We start from the raw sequence: 15,917 nt of genomic DNA on the forward strand, positions 1-15,917 counted from the left end.
AGTGGTGACCCAATATCCTTGTCTTGTTCCTGATTTTAGAGGAAACGGTTTCAGTTCTTCACCATTGAGAACAATGTTGGCTGTGGGTTTGTCATATATATGTTGAGGTAAGTACCCTCTATGCCTACTGTCTAGAGACTTTTTATATAAATGGGTGTTGAATTTTGTCAAAAGCTATTTCTGCATCTATTGAGATTACCATATGGTTTTTATCCTTCACTTTGTTAATATGGTGTATCACATTGATGCATATATGGAAGAATCCTTGCAATCCTGGGATAAACCCCACTTGATCATGGTATCTGATCCTTCTAAAGTGCTGTTGGATTCTGTTTGCTAGTATTTTGTTGATAATTTTTGCATCTATGTTGATCAGTGATATTGGTCTGTAGTTTTCTTTTTTTGTGACATCTTTGTCTGGTTTTGGTATCAGGGTGATGGTGGCCTCGTAGAATGAGTTGGGGAGTGTTCCTCCCTCTGCTGTATTTTGGAAGACTTTGAGAATGTTAGGTGTTAGCTCTTCTCTAAATGTTCGATAGAATTAGGCTGTGAAGCCACCTGGTCCTTGGGCTTTTGTTGGTTGGAAGATTTTTTTTTTTTGCAGTACGTGGGCCTCTCACTGTTCTGGCCTCTCCCGCTGCGGAGCACAGGCTCCGGATGCGCAGGCCCAGCAACCATGGCTCACAGGCCCAGCCGCTCCACGGTATGTGGGATCTTCCTGGACCGGGGCACAAACCCATGTCCCCTGCTTCAGCAGGCCAACTCTCAACCACTGCGCCACCAGGGAAGCCCTGTTGGAAGATTTTTAATCACAGTTTCAATTTCGGTGCTTGTGATTGGTCTGTTCACCTTTTGTATTTCTTCCTGGTTCAGTCTTGGAAGGTTGTGCACTTCTAAGGATTTGTCCATTTCTTCCAGGTTGTCCATTTTATTGGCATATTGTAGCTTGTAGTAATCCCTCATGATTCTTTGTATTTCTGCAGTTTCAGTTGTTACTTCTCCTTTTTCATTTCTAATTCTGTTGATTTGAGTCTTCTCCCTGTTTTTCTTGATGAGACTGGCTAATGGTTTATCAATTTTGTTTATCCTCCCAAAGAACCATCTTTTAGTTTTACTGATATTTGCTATTGTCTCCTTCATTTCTTTTTCATTTTTTTCTGATCTGATATTTACGATATTTACGATTTCTTTCCTTCTGCTTTGGGGTTTTTTTTGTTCTTCTTTCTCTAATTGCTTTAGGTGTAAGGTTAGGTTGTTTATTTGAGATGTTTCTTCTTTCATGAGGTAGCACTGTATTTCTATAAACTTCCCTCTTAGAACTGCTTTTGCTGCATCCCATAGGTTTTGGGTCATCATGTTTTCATTGTCATTTGTCTCTAGGTATTTTCTGATTTCCTCTTTGATTTCTTCAGTGATCTCTTGGTTATTTAGTAGTGTATTGTTTAGCCTCCATGTGTTTGTATTTTTTAGTTTTTTTTCCTGTATTTGATATCCAGTCTCTTGGTGTTGTGGTTGGAAAATATACTTGATACGATTTCAATTTTCTTAAATTTACCATGGCTTGATTTGTGAGCCAAGATATTGTCTATCCTGGAGAACGTTCCATGAGCCCTTGAGAGGAAAGTGTATGCTGTTGTTTTAGGATGGAATGTCCTATAAATATCAATTATGTCCATCTGGTTTAATGTATCATTTAAAAGTTGTGTTTCCTTATTTATTTTCATTTTGGATGATCTGTCCATTGGTGAAAGTGGGGTGTTAAAGTCCCCTACTATGATTGTGTTACTGTCGATTTCCCCTTTTATGGCTGTTAGTATTTGCCTTATGTATTGAGGTGCTCCTATGTTGGGTGCATAAGTATTTACAACTGTTATATCTTCTTCTTGGATTGATCCCTTGATCACTATGTAGTGTCCTTCTTTGTCTCTTGTAATAGTCTTTGTTTTAAAGTCTATTTTGTCTGATATGAAAATTGCTACTCCAGCTTTCTTTTGATTTCCATTTGCATGGAATATCTCCTTCCAACCCTCACTTTCAGTCTGTATGTGTCCCTAGATCTGAAGTGGGTCTCCTGTAGACAGCATATGTACGGGTCTTCTTTTTGTATCCATTCAGCTAGTCTATGTCTTTTGGTTGGATCATTTAATCCATTTACATTTAAGATAATTATCAATACGTATGTTCCTATTACCATTTTTTAAATTGTTTGGGGTTTATTATTGTAGGTCTTTTCCTTCTCTTGTGTTTCCTGCCAAGAGAAGTTCCTTTAGCAGTTGTTGTAAAGCTGGTTTGGTGGTGCTGAATTCCCTTAACTTTTCCTTGTCTGTAGTGGTTTTAATTTCTCTATCAAATCTGAATGAGATCCTTGCTGGGTAGAGTAATCTTGGTTGTAGGTTTTTCCCTTTCATCACTTTAAATATGTCCTGCCACTCCCTTCTGGCTTGCAGAGTTTCTGCTGAAAGATCAGCTGTTAACCTTATGGGGATTCCCTTATATGTTATTTGTTGTTTTTCCCTTGCTGCTTTTAATATTTTTCTTTAATTTTTGATAGTTTGATTTTGATTAATATGTTTCTTGATGTGTTTCTCCTTGGATTTATCCTGTATGGGACTCTGTGCTTGCTGGACTTGATTATTTCCTTTCCCAAATGTCAGGGAAGTTTTCAACTATAATCTCTTCAAATATTTTCTCAGTCCCTTTCTTTTTCTCCTCCTCTTCTGGGACCCCTATAATTCAAATGTTGGTGCATTTAATGTTGTCCCAGAGGTCTCTGAGACTGTCCTCAATTCTTCTCATTCTTTTTTCTTTATTTTACTCTGAGGTAGTTATTTCCACTATTTTATCTTCCAGGTCATTTATCCGTTCTTCTGCCTCAGTTATTCTGCTATTGATTCCTTCAAGAGAATTTTTAATTTCATTTATTGTTTTGTTCACCGTTGTTTGTTTGCTCTTTAGTTCTTCTAGGTACTTGTTAAACATTTCTTGTATTTTCTCCATTCTACTTCCAAGATTTTGGATCATCTTTACCATCATTACTCTTAATTCTTTTTCAGGTAGACTACTTATTTCCTCTTCACTTGTTTGGTCTGGTGGGTTTTTACCTTGCTACTTCATCTACTACGTATTTCTCTGTCTTCTCATTTTGCTTAAATTACTGTGTTTGGGGTCCCCTTTCTGCAGGCTGCAGGTTCATAATTCCCTCTGTTGTTGGTGTCTGCCCCCAGTGGGTAAGGTTGGTTTAATGGGTTGTGTAGGCTTCCTGGTGGAGGGGACTGGTGCCTGTGTTCTGGTGGTTGGGGCTGGATCTTGTCTTTCTGGTGGGCATGACCATGTCCAGCAGTGTGTTTTAGGGTGTCTGTGAACTTAGTATGATTTTAGGCAGCCTCTCTTCTATTGGGTGGGGTTGTGTTCTTGTCTTGCTAGTTGTTTGGCATGGGGCGTCCAGCACTGGAGCTTGCTGGCCGTTGGGTGGAGCTGGGTCTTAGCGTTGAGACAGAGATCTCTGGGAGATCTCTCACCGACTGATATTACGTGGGGCCAGGAGGTCTCTGGTGGACCAATGTCCTGAACTTAGCCTTCCGACCTTAAAGGCTCAGGCCTAACACCAGGCCGAGCACCAAGACCCTGTCAGTCACACGGCTCAGAAGAAAAGGAGAAAAAAAGAAAGAAAAAATAAATAAAATAAAATATTAAACTAAAAAAACTGAGTAATTTAAAAAAAAAGCAGAGAGCAGCCAAACCAATAAACAAATCCAACAATAACAAGTGCTAAAAATATACTAAGATAAACATAAAAATCAGAAGCAAGTCACTTGCAGACATCAAACCCCTAGTCTCAAAGTCCACCACCTCAATTTTGGGTTGATTCATTGTCTATTCAGGTATTCCACAGATGCAGGGTACCTCAAGTTGATTGTGGGGTTTTAATCCGCTGCTCCTGAGGCTGCACGGAGAAATTTCCCTTTGTCTTCCTTGTTCGCACAGCTCCTGGGGTTCAGCTTTGGATTTGGACCTGCCTCTGCATGTAGGTTGCCCTCAGGCTTCTGTTCCAACCCAGAGAGGAGAGGGTTAAAGCAGCGGCTCATTAGGGAGCTCTGGCTCACTCAGGCCGGGGGGAGGGAGGGTTACAGTAGTCATAATTGGAATGCGGGGCAAGCCTGTGGCAGCAGAGGCCAGTGTGACGCTGCAACAGCCTCAGGCGCGCCGTGTGTTCTCCCAGGGAAATTTTCCTTGGATCACGGGACCCTGGCAGTGGCGGGCTGCACAGGCTCCCGGGAGGGGAGGTATGGGAGTGACCTGTGCTTGCACACAGGATTCTTGGTGGCGGCAGCAGCAGCGTTAGCATTTCACACCCAATTCTTCTGTCCAAGCTGATAGCCACGGCTCGCACCTGTCTCTGGAGCTCGTTTAGGTGGTGCTCTTGCTTGCAGGCCCTTTTTTTTTTTTTTAGCTCTTATATATTTGGACCAAGGATAATCAAGCTCAGGGGTAGAAATGAAATCCACAGCTTCTAATCTCCCACTCCACTATGTTCACACATCAGACCTAGATTTTTTTTCTCTCTTGTTGTATATTTATTTGTTTTGTTTGAATTGGGGGTAGGCATGTGTTTATTTAATAGAGGAAAGTCTCTCAGGAAGAAGGAAGAAATACTACAGTACTGGCTCCTGTAGGAAATAAACCCAGATGTGAGAATTTGCTATCATTCCCCCCATTTTTATTAGAAAAAAAGAGTCTCTCTCTTGCCTTTCTCAGTGTAGACAATGAGGCATTCAGGCCAGCCCATGGGATCCCCCATCCTCTGTGCACACCAACCAGGCAAGGCTACTGTCCAACTGCCCTTCTGATACTTCTCTCGCTGTTTGCATGAAAGAAAAGCTTGAAATAAAATTTACTCTTTGCTCTCAGCAAGAACTAATACTCATCAAATGCCCTGGTCAAACACAATAAAATCATACTGTGTAAGGAAATTGCTTTTGTAATTGATTTACTAGTTTTCATACAGGAAAAAGCATTTCAGTAGCATTTTCATTAAATTGCTTGTCTACAACAACCAAAAAATATCTAGTTTTCAGTTTTTAAAGACCCAGTACCTCTGTCTTTTGGATTTTTTTTAAAGTAATAGAATAAGGAAAAATACTAAACCTCACGGTGTGCTGTATGGTAAATAAAAGATCTAGACATGTCCTTCATGGCAGAAAAGTTTAGAATTAGAGATTATTTCTAGGGAAGACAGTGCTTTTGTTTTTGTTGTCTTAGGTAGGAAGATAGAAAAATAAAGTGACAAAGGAGTAGTCTGGCTTTGTTTATTTTTTAAAAATGCCATAACCCAGTCCCCAGTGGAGGGTCCAGTAGTCAAAAACCGAATTCAACTGCTCAGATTCTGCTCCACAGGACTCTGTATGTCACCCAAGGCACCATGATGAGCCCATAAGCACCAATAAAAAGTTTTTAAAATATACTCGATTCAAAAGAGATCAAGGTAATGAACTGAATCCAAGTTTCCTATTGGTGAAATTACTTGACATAAAACCAAACCACAGAGCCTTTGGCTAAAAATCTGTATACAGTGATTTCCATATTAAATTGTAAGCACCCTAAGGACAAGGCCTGTATGTATGTGCAGCTGTGTCCCCAGGGCCAAGCACAGAATGTGATTCGCAATTAATATACACCTTTTGAGTAAATAAACAAATTTTAATTTCCCATTGAATCAAATAAAAAGTGTCTTTGAATAGATGTCAAAACAATGCCTTTCGGGCTTCCCTGGTGGCGCAGTGGTTGAGAGTCCGCCTGCCCATGCAGGGGATACGGGTTCGTGCCCCGGTCCGGGAAGATCCCACATGCCGCAGAGCGGCTGGGCCCGTGAGCCATGGCCGCTGAGCCTGCGTGTCCGGAGCCTGTGTTCCGCAACGGGAAAGGCCACAACAGTGAGAGGCCCGCGTACCGCAAAAAAAAAAAACAAACAACAATGCCTTTCACCATTAACCTTTCAGGGGGGAAATCTTCCCAAGCCGCCACTTGAATCTACAATTTTAGGGTGCATCAAAGGAAAGGAAAGAGATTTGGGAGCCAGGGCAGAAAAATAAAATAGGAATAGTAGAAAGAAAAGCTATAGGAAATGGAAAGATGTCACTTGGCATGATCGGATCAAAAGCTTGAGCTCCACATCCCAAATGGCAATCTTAGCTTACCTTTAAATATAAATACTGTGGGTGACTACATTTGGTAGGCACTACAAGAAACCAGGCAAAGTAAAAAATGTTTCCTTTGGACAAACTAGAGTATTGCAGGAAATGCACTTGACATGTTGACACAACTTGAGAGCATTCATTTACCCAACAAATATTTAGAGACCTGCTTTTTGCTAAGTACTGTGCTAAGTGGTGTGGATTGAACAGTGAACACACAGTGTGCATCTGAGATTTTTTTGAAGGTCCTAAATCAATTTAAGAATCTGATATACAGACCCTCTCCCTAGGGGAAAAAAACAGAAGAAACAAAATCACACATGTACATGCTTTACATACAGTTTCAAGGAAGTTGTAGAACAACCAAAGCCAATTCACATACCCAGAGTATATACAGGTATAGCAACCTACCGATTCCACTGCCCTCTGCCCAACCAATGATCTAACATGCTGTTGTATTTTGTCTTTTTGCATTTAAATTAAATTCAGGTTATGTACTGGACAGAAGCCTATTGATTAGAACAGAGGCTCAAAAAGGCAGGGCAAGATGGCAGGTGATCTCAGCCCCTTCCCAATCTTAGAGAGCTTCCTGAAGTAGTAGCTTGTAGAAATTAAGCACATCATTTTAATATATTTTTTAGAAACCTCCCCTAACTTGATTTATCAACTTAGAGAACTTTCTATTTGAAAGGTCTTACTCATTTAAAACACTTGCATTTTCAATATGTGGATAACAAGCCAGATATGATAAAGAGAAAAATCAAGCCCAGGTGTCCCATTCCACATAGAAAGAGAATGTCAGGTGGACATTTAAAATACTTACTTGCAGAATCTTTGGCTTTTTTTAAATTAATTATCCTGGTCTCACTTTCTTTATGTATTTTAATTCATGGATTACAGGAATTAAAAACTGAAAAATATGTAGATGTCACCTAGAGGTGCTAAACCAATTCTCCTCCTTAGAATTGCCTGTCTAAATAAGAATGACACTACCTTTAGCATTTTCTCTCTGATTAGAGACCCTATAGATCTGCAGTCTGCTCCACGCAATATAAATCAATAAAGAATAATTTTCCAGGCAGTAAGTCAATTGTCAGTTCACAGACCCTAATATCCCTGTGCAGGATTTATTGAAAAAATGAATGGCAGTCTTGTTACGAGATGTACAGCATGCTTTATAGGGACATAATAGTGTAAGCCCCAGACTATTACATTCACTACCGTGAGGAATCCAACAGACCTAACCCTTTCCTTTCCATGGAACACACACTTAAATGGATTTTCTAATGACAATACGAAAAAACTTAAAAGACGATTAAAAGAAAACACATCTCTGGAGTGGGAGGGTATGCCAATCTTGGGGACACCATAACACCTTGGCTGGGACTTTCTGCACTTTGGGTGTGGTAGACCGGAAAAGTTAATATTGCAAATCTCTGCCATCCAACAGATTATTCACTAGCCACATGGGGGTTTGGAGTTCTTATGATATGGCTAGTCCAAGCTGAGATGTGCTTTAAGTAGAAAACAAACATTATATTTCAAGGACTTAGTACAAATCAAAAAACATAAAATATCTCATTAATCATTTTTATACTGATACACTGAAATGGTAAATATTTGGTTATATTAGGTTAAATAAAATACATTATTAAATTAATTCAACTGTGTATCTTTTTTATGGGGCAACAAGAAAATGTAAAAGTAAATATGTGAGTCACATACTATTTCTATCTTACAACACTCTTCCACACAGTAAACTGATTGAAAAATTGTAGCACTATAAGTCAATGATGAACTAGCAAAGCCTCAGAGGATCAAATAGTTAAGTAAGGGAATGACAAAATGAGACTCCACTTTGAGGAGGTGAACAATACATGGGTTTTCTGAAGAGGTGGGGAGAAGACAATAGCCAGAAGTTCATGGGTGGGAGGGGGGAGGTCCCCACAGGTCATTTGGTAACTAACATTATTATTTAAAGTGCTTGGCCAATGAAACTAGAGAACATGAAAGAAGAGAAATGTCAGACCTACCAATGGCTACAAAACCAGATTTCAGCTAATGAGAAGTACAGGAAAGAGTAAGCCAAGAAAAGTTTGATTAATGCCCTATTAAGATATTTTAAGTCTGTTTGTACCAAAAGTTATCTTTGGTTCAACAGTGACAAGCAGTCTCATTCATTACTGGATGCCCAGAATCTTGCACAGGGCCTTACTCTAGAAAACACTCAACGAATACTTGGCAAATGAATGAATGAAATGATTAAATAGAAAAAAAAAAAAAGACCTAATGAACCTAAAGCATCATTCAAGTGCAAGAAAAAAAAGTATATTAATTCGTCTACTGCACTAAACTAGAAACGTGGAGCAGAGTGGAGAGACTGGAACGCTAGACAATGACAAAGAATTACTGAGAAAATGGTGGATAAAGATGGAAAGATTTTTAGACCTAAGAGTAAGGAGAAATTAAAATGTATACTAGCATTAGTAGTCATAAAACAGGGGAAGGTAAACAAGGATTAGAAGATGTAAAGAGTTATAGGATCTAAGACAATTTCTACCAGTCTGTGGCTGGGTGAGGCAAGTCATAGCTTTTTGAGTCTTGAATTTTGAATGTGTATAGTGAAGCTTCAGAATTAATTCTAAAATTCTGGTAGTCTGTAATATGAACGATATGGGGAAAAAATCAAAGAATGCAACTAACCATTCCCAAACCCTCAGGAAGTTCTTTGACAGGTTTAACGTCAAGGAGAAAAATGCATGTAAACTTAAGTGCTTCTCAACTAGGGATGATCTTGCTCCCCAGGGACGTTTGGCAATGTCTGGAGATGTTTTGGGTTGTCACTACTTAGGGAGTACTACTGGCATCTAGCGGGTAAAACCAGAAATGCTGCTAAATATCCTATAATACACAAGACAGCACCCCCAAACAAAGAATTACCTGGTGCAAATCATCAATAGGTGCAATGTATTGAAACCCCAATCTACAGTAATACAGAAATAGTATTTACAGAGCCAATGAAGGTAAGCCAAGAAAATACCAGAAATCTCAAAGCACTGCAGTGATAGGACAAAAGAGCTGGTGTAAGTCTTAGGCTTAAAAACATGAAATAACACCTAAATTCATCATTCACCCTTGCTTCTCCTCTCTCAATATCACTTCAGAAGTTCTGCTAGAATTTTTCTTAAGAAATCATCATCTCTAAAACAAATATCATATGCTAACACATATATATATATGGAATCTAAAAAAGAAAAAAATGGTTCTGATGAACCTAGGGGCAGGACAGGAATAAAGACGCAGATGTAGAGAATGGACTTGAGGACACGGGGAGGGGGAAGGGTAAGCTGGGGCAAAGTGAGAGAGTGGCATGGACATATATACACTACCAAATGTAAAATAGATAGCTGGTGGGAAGCAGCCGCATAGCACATGGAGATCAGCTCGGTGCTTTGTGACCACCTAGAGGGGTGGCATAGGGAGGGTGGGAGGGAGACGCAAGAGGGAGGGGGTATGGGGATATATGTATACGTATAGCTGATTCACTTTGTTATAAAGCAGACACTAACACAACATTGTAAAGCAATTATACTTCAATAAAGATGCTTAAAAAAAAAGCAATCATCATCTCTAAGAAAATGAGAAAAATAATTCAAATTTGTAGGGGAGATGTATGTGCATTTTATGTAGAGGAAGTAAAAATTTTGCTTTACTCTATTATGAATAAAAAGCATCATAAATTTAGACTTGGTTTATTTCTTTATGCTTAATAAAGCCTTCATGTGAGTACCTGAACAGAAAGTAGACAGAAAGTGTAACCATTAAAATATTTACCCTTCCAAGTAACCTAAAGCAGTAAGAAATATAGGCCTAATTATCTTCTCAGATTTTCAGCTATCACATGAATTTATAGTCCTACTACACTTGAAAAATAAAGAACACGTTCAATACCAAATTTAAATCTACTGCTTTAAAAATACCTTCCTTTGGGCTGCAAACTATAATCAAGTATTCTGTATCACCATGAGTTTTAGTACATTAATATGATATAAAGTATGCTTTAAAGATATAGTCATGATTTTTAACAACTGCAACTCTCAGAAACTAAAAGCCATAAGCATTTGACTTTTACCTTCAAGTATCCTCACTCAAATCAGTTAAAATACCGTCTGAACCAGCATAAGGGGGTCTACAGTAAGATATTAGAAACAATCATCATTTTTTAAAAGAATTCTGCTATTAAGTTAAGGTTTGATATGTTACTCTTCCCAGGTAAGATATTTTTATTTTGATAGGAATTTATTAATAATATACTTAAAAAGAACTCTAGTGATGTTATATTTCCAGGGACCCAGAGCTGGAAAGCACATATGTTTATGTGTGCGTGGGAGTGGGCATTGAGGGACAGGAAGACTTTTTGGAGTATCTTACCATTTTCATTTCCTGAGGCTGCTATAACCAACTGCCACAAATTTTGTGGCTTAAAACAACAGAAATTTGTTATTTGCAGTTATGGAGTCTAGAAGTCTGAAATCAAGATGACAGCAGGGTTGGTTCCTGCCAGGCACTCTAAGGAACAGTCTGCCCCAGGCCGCTATCCCAGATTCTGGTGGTTGCTGGCATTCCTCGGTACTCCTTGGTTTGTAGCATCATTTACCCTAGTATCTGCCTCCACCATGGCTTTCTTCTCTATGTCTCTGCTTTCTCTGTGCCTGAGTGTCTCTCTACGTGTCCTCTGCTCTTATAAGGGCAACAGTCACTGGGTTTCGGTCCACTCTAACTGCAAGATGATTTCACCTCTATATCCTTAACTAATTATAACTGCAAAGACCCTATTTCCAAACCCATTCTGAGGTCCTGAGTGGACATCAACTTTGGGAGGACACTATTCAACCCATTACACTCACCATACCTTACCTATGGTCAACTATTTTATTTAAATAGTTAAATAAATGCTTCTGTCTGTGTCACCCTCTCTCATTTTCCTTATGGTGCCAAGCCTGAAATTATATACAGATAACCCTTCCCAAGTACCTACTGTGTCATCATCTAAAAAACGGCACTGCCATCAACATATGTCAATGAAAGAATCCAAACTGACTTGGAATAAAATGGACCATGTACCAGTTTGGGCTTTTTCAGAAAATACCTGGGAATGTTAGAGAAGCAGTTTAATTTCTTAAGGTCTCTGTTATCAGGAAGATAAAATGAATTAACCACGATACCATGATTCTAGTTCTTCCACTGAATAGCTATTTGAGCACAGCCAAATTACCCAGTCTCAGGTCCTGTATTTGTAAAACCAGAATAATGTAGTGTTGAATTTAATGATAAAATAAAACTCCTGTATATGAATAAGCCTACCTGGCCAAACAAAAGATCTAACTAACCTACTGCACAGTAAATGCAGTAGGTTAGTTAGATCTTTTGTTTGGCCAGCACAGTGGACTTTATTTTTTATTTGAATTTAAGTGACTTTAAGCAGAGAAGGCATTCTCCAATTTGCCCCAGACACCACACTCCACGGCCTTAACCTGGGTTTACCTGTCCTAGGAAGCCTTTGAGTTTATTACTACAATGTAGACATATAGCAAATATTCAATAAGTAAGATTGATATCAGAGGCTACCTGTCCCAATACTGACCATCCAATTTAGCAACAGGGAATTCACTACCTAGAGAGAGAGCTAATTCCATTTTTTTTAAAATAACTCAATTTTCTGGTAAATTCTTCCATCTATTATTTCTGTAAGTTTTATTTACTGACCTTTGTTTTCACTCCTAAAACAATATTAAATAAATCTAATCAACTGTCTTTCATTTATGAACACATCTAGTGTGACTCCCTAATACATGAGATCATTTCTATGACAGCATTCAAAGGCATAATTGTAAATTACAATTAGTATACACCATTGAACCATTCATCTCACTGCTGTCAAAAATTGCCCAAGGAAATTTTCACGCCACGAGATGATTACACTTCAAGCTAATAAATAATCAGCCCTCCTTTAGTTTTTCGACTTTGTAAGATATTATGGGAAAACCCCAATTAATTATTCCCAATGTTTATATGCAAAAGGACAGAAATACACCCTTGTGTGTATTTAACAAAGGCTCTCCTTCTTCTAATTTTCTTGGGCCCAAGGATCATAGAATAAGATTAATGGGCAATTTTCCTTCTTACAAAAATAATATTTAAAGCAAACTTAACCTTCAAATTTAGCAGTTGGCTGTGGTAAGCTTCCCCCAACCCCTCCCCTCCAGGCCACCTTTCCAGCTCCAGAAGCCCTACAGAAAAGCTTATGTTTGGAAGTACACTGAAAATGCTAGCTTGAAACTACTGACAAATGGTCATGTATCAGGAGTCTGGAGAATTTGACAGGGACTTTGCATCAGCCCTGGTATTGCTGGTATTTAGAATGCATGAGAAAGAAATCACCTTGAACAGCAACTTCTCATGCAAAGGCTATAATTGCCAAGTGACCAGATGTCAATATAGTCAGCTCTCTGCAATGGCTATAGGAATTCTATGGCATCTGGAATGCTGAGATTTACTTATCTTGCTGATGGTAAAATAAACTACTGTCACCAAGCCCTTGATATTTAGGCCCTGTAGGAGCTAATTCTCATTAAAGATATGGCAATCTGAAGTGCCCAAAACGTTAACTATTGGTAATGGGAGAGACAAGAATGCCATTGCCGGTAATTTCCAAAGTATGTCACGTTTACATTTCTTTTCTATTCCTCTACTCTAACCCAATGCTAAACTTACCCAAATAATTCTCTGATTAAGGAAACGGTTGCATTTAAAAGCTTTTAAAGCACAAGTCTTTGAAGTTAGTTGGAGTATATTAATCTATCAATCATAAATCAAGAAAATATTTTCTGTATGCAAAAGGGTTTTTAATTTTTTTTAGAAACCTACACATAAACTACACATACATTGTATATAAATTCAGCAAAGCAGCAGAAAAAAAGAATTTGAAAAATCACTCGTAATCAATCTTGACCATCAGAGATTTAAGAGGTGATAAAATGTTGGATTTTGCATAGTACCTTTCAGACAACCAAAGACTTACAGTGATGGAAAATAAGATGGTTATCAACCTCATATGGCATGAGTACAGTTCTATTCAAGGCAGCATTTTCAACAATCATTCTATCCAACTGGACACTCTGCCATCAGGTCAGCCTTAAGAATTTCTCCTACACTGGTGAAATGAATATACTCTCAAAACTTCCTGAATCTTGTTTTCATGTAATTCCTCATTTATTTAGAATGGTTAATAAAATTAGCCTACACCGTGACCACATTTTATTACATGCAATAACTAAACCCATATAACTCATATTTTAAACTCCTCATGTTTAAAAAATCCAGCTCAATAATGTGAATTTGCTCCAACTTAACATTTGATACTCAAAACACTTAGTTTTTTAGAACAAGAGACCCTTATTAGGCAAATATAGGCGAATATAATCAAATATATTTTATGAGATTTTAAAGACATTAAAACAATAAATGCATTGTCATAGTAGCATTTCTGAAAGAAGAAAAAGAGAAAGATATATTTAGGCTTTCAGAAAATTATATATCTTACAGTTCAAAACTTCCAGTCCGTAAGTCAAAGAGAAGATGAATCAACCCTAAAATGGTATTAAATAGTATTTAATAAATATCAACATTGGATAAGAGATAGCAGAATAATCAAGGGCCCCAGCAGCAAGATAGCAGGCTAGGACTGGAAAAGGAGGATCAAAGGTGAAAGATGGGGTGTCTCCTATAATGCGTACAGTCTCTGAATATGAAGAATATCATACTCAAAGGAGTCAAAAACTTATGTCCACACAAAAAAACTGCATACAAATATTTACAGCAGCTTTATTCAAAATTGGGAAGCAACCAATATGTCTTTCAGTAGATGAACAGATGAACTGTGGTACATCCAGACAACAGAATATTACTCTGCTAAAAAGAAGTGGGCCATCAAGCAATGAAAAGACATGGAGGACCTTATATGCATATTACTAGGTGAAAGAAGCAGTCTATAAAAGCTACATACTGTACGATTCCAATATATGATGTTTGGAAAAGGCAAAGCGATGGAGACTGTAAAAAAAACTGGTTTTGGTGGTTGCCAGGGATTGGGGGAGGGAAGGATGAATAGGCAAGAGACACAGAAGGTTTTTCCTAAAAAAAACTGAAACTTTTGCTTTCCGGATCAAGTACGAGATTGGAGAGGTTGTCCTCCGTGGTTCTGTGTGCCACGGTCGAGGGAGGAACCAGGCCCGGAGGGGCTGGGGACGTGGCCCAAACCCACCAGCCAACCTAGCGCCCGAGCGCCCAGATCCAGCCTCCGCCTGAGCCCCATCTTGGTCCTCAGCCTTCGACACGTTTCTGCTTCCCCCTCCCCCCAGTTCCGTCAGGAAGTCGGAACCTCCAGATCTGCTTCTCTGTACAGGGCTGTCGGTGATCCGGCTGGAGACCCTGAGGTAAACCAGCATCAGTCTAGGGGCCTTGGTGCCCTGACTCGGATCCCTGGATTCAAGGAACCTGAAGACACACATCCCAGCTATTCCCGTGAACCTGCCCAAGACCTCAAATACCTCTTCAAGAAAGTGATCCCCAAGCCAAGTGACAACCGCATTAATAAGTAACTCATCTTGTTGCTCCTGCCAGAAGCCTGGAACTAAAATCTGCAATGCACCGGCTGTTGGCATCACCGCCATTACCCCGAATTCTAACTGCGAAGACGAAATAGGCAATGCCACCTATCGGTGCCCCCAAGATCAGCCGGCCAGTGGGATGTGTGTCTCCTGGACAGGCCTGGAGCCAAGCATCTGACACACATCTTCCTCCCGTGTGATACATGTTTTTTGCCTCTCGAAAGCCTTCAAAAAGACTCATACACCCTTATTCAATGGTGGGATCCTGTCCTCCAACTGCACCAGAACCCCCTTGGGCAGACCCTCTACTGAAGTGGTTTAATTCCACAACAGTATGTCAGGCATGTGCCCCTCCCGGACATCTACTTCTTTGTGGTCCAGATATAAACTGAATGTCCTCTTCAAAAAACCCCAATCCCTCTTCCCCTTTCCTGGGATTAGCTGTGGCCTTTCCTTGTATAGACAATGCTCTGTTTAAAGGACAATGTAACGCTAGGCCAACCGCGTAACCAAACACACACAGGTATTACCATCTATAACATCACCCACCGCTGGGGCAAAAGGGCAATTGGCCTCCTTTCAGCAGGAAATGGAGCTGCCGTTGGTTGGTTTGGTAGCCCCTTGGGGAGGCTTTGTTTATTACGAAGGGTTGTTCCACAATCTTTCAAATGCCCTGTCTGTCCTGAGTGAATCCACAGGGAACGCACTCATCAGACTCTCACTGTCTCTAAGTTCCTTGGCTAATAAAGTGATGGCTAATAGACTGGCCTTGGACTTCCTCCTAGCCAAACAAGGAGTATGCGCAGTTATCAATAAGACACGTTGCATCTACATCAATAGCACTGGGGTAGTAGAAAAGGACGTCAAGAACATGTGACCACGCCAAATGGCTTCATTCCTTCGGACAGGGTAACCCAAGCACTGACTATCTAGACTGCAATTAAGGAGATGTTACCAAGTGTGACCTGGTTCTTACCCCCTGCTTGAGCCTCTAGTTGCCATAATCCTTTTACTGAACTTTGGTCCCTGCCTTTTTAATCTGCTTGTTAATTTTGTT

This window comes from Aethalodelphis obliquidens, unplaced genomic scaffold (assembly GCF_003676395.1).
Source record: "Aethalodelphis obliquidens isolate GAN/ISIS:26980383/991018 unplaced genomic scaffold, ASM367639v1 scaffold52, whole genome shotgun sequence".
NCBI lineage: Eukaryota > Metazoa > Chordata > Mammalia > Artiodactyla > Delphinidae > Aethalodelphis > Aethalodelphis obliquidens.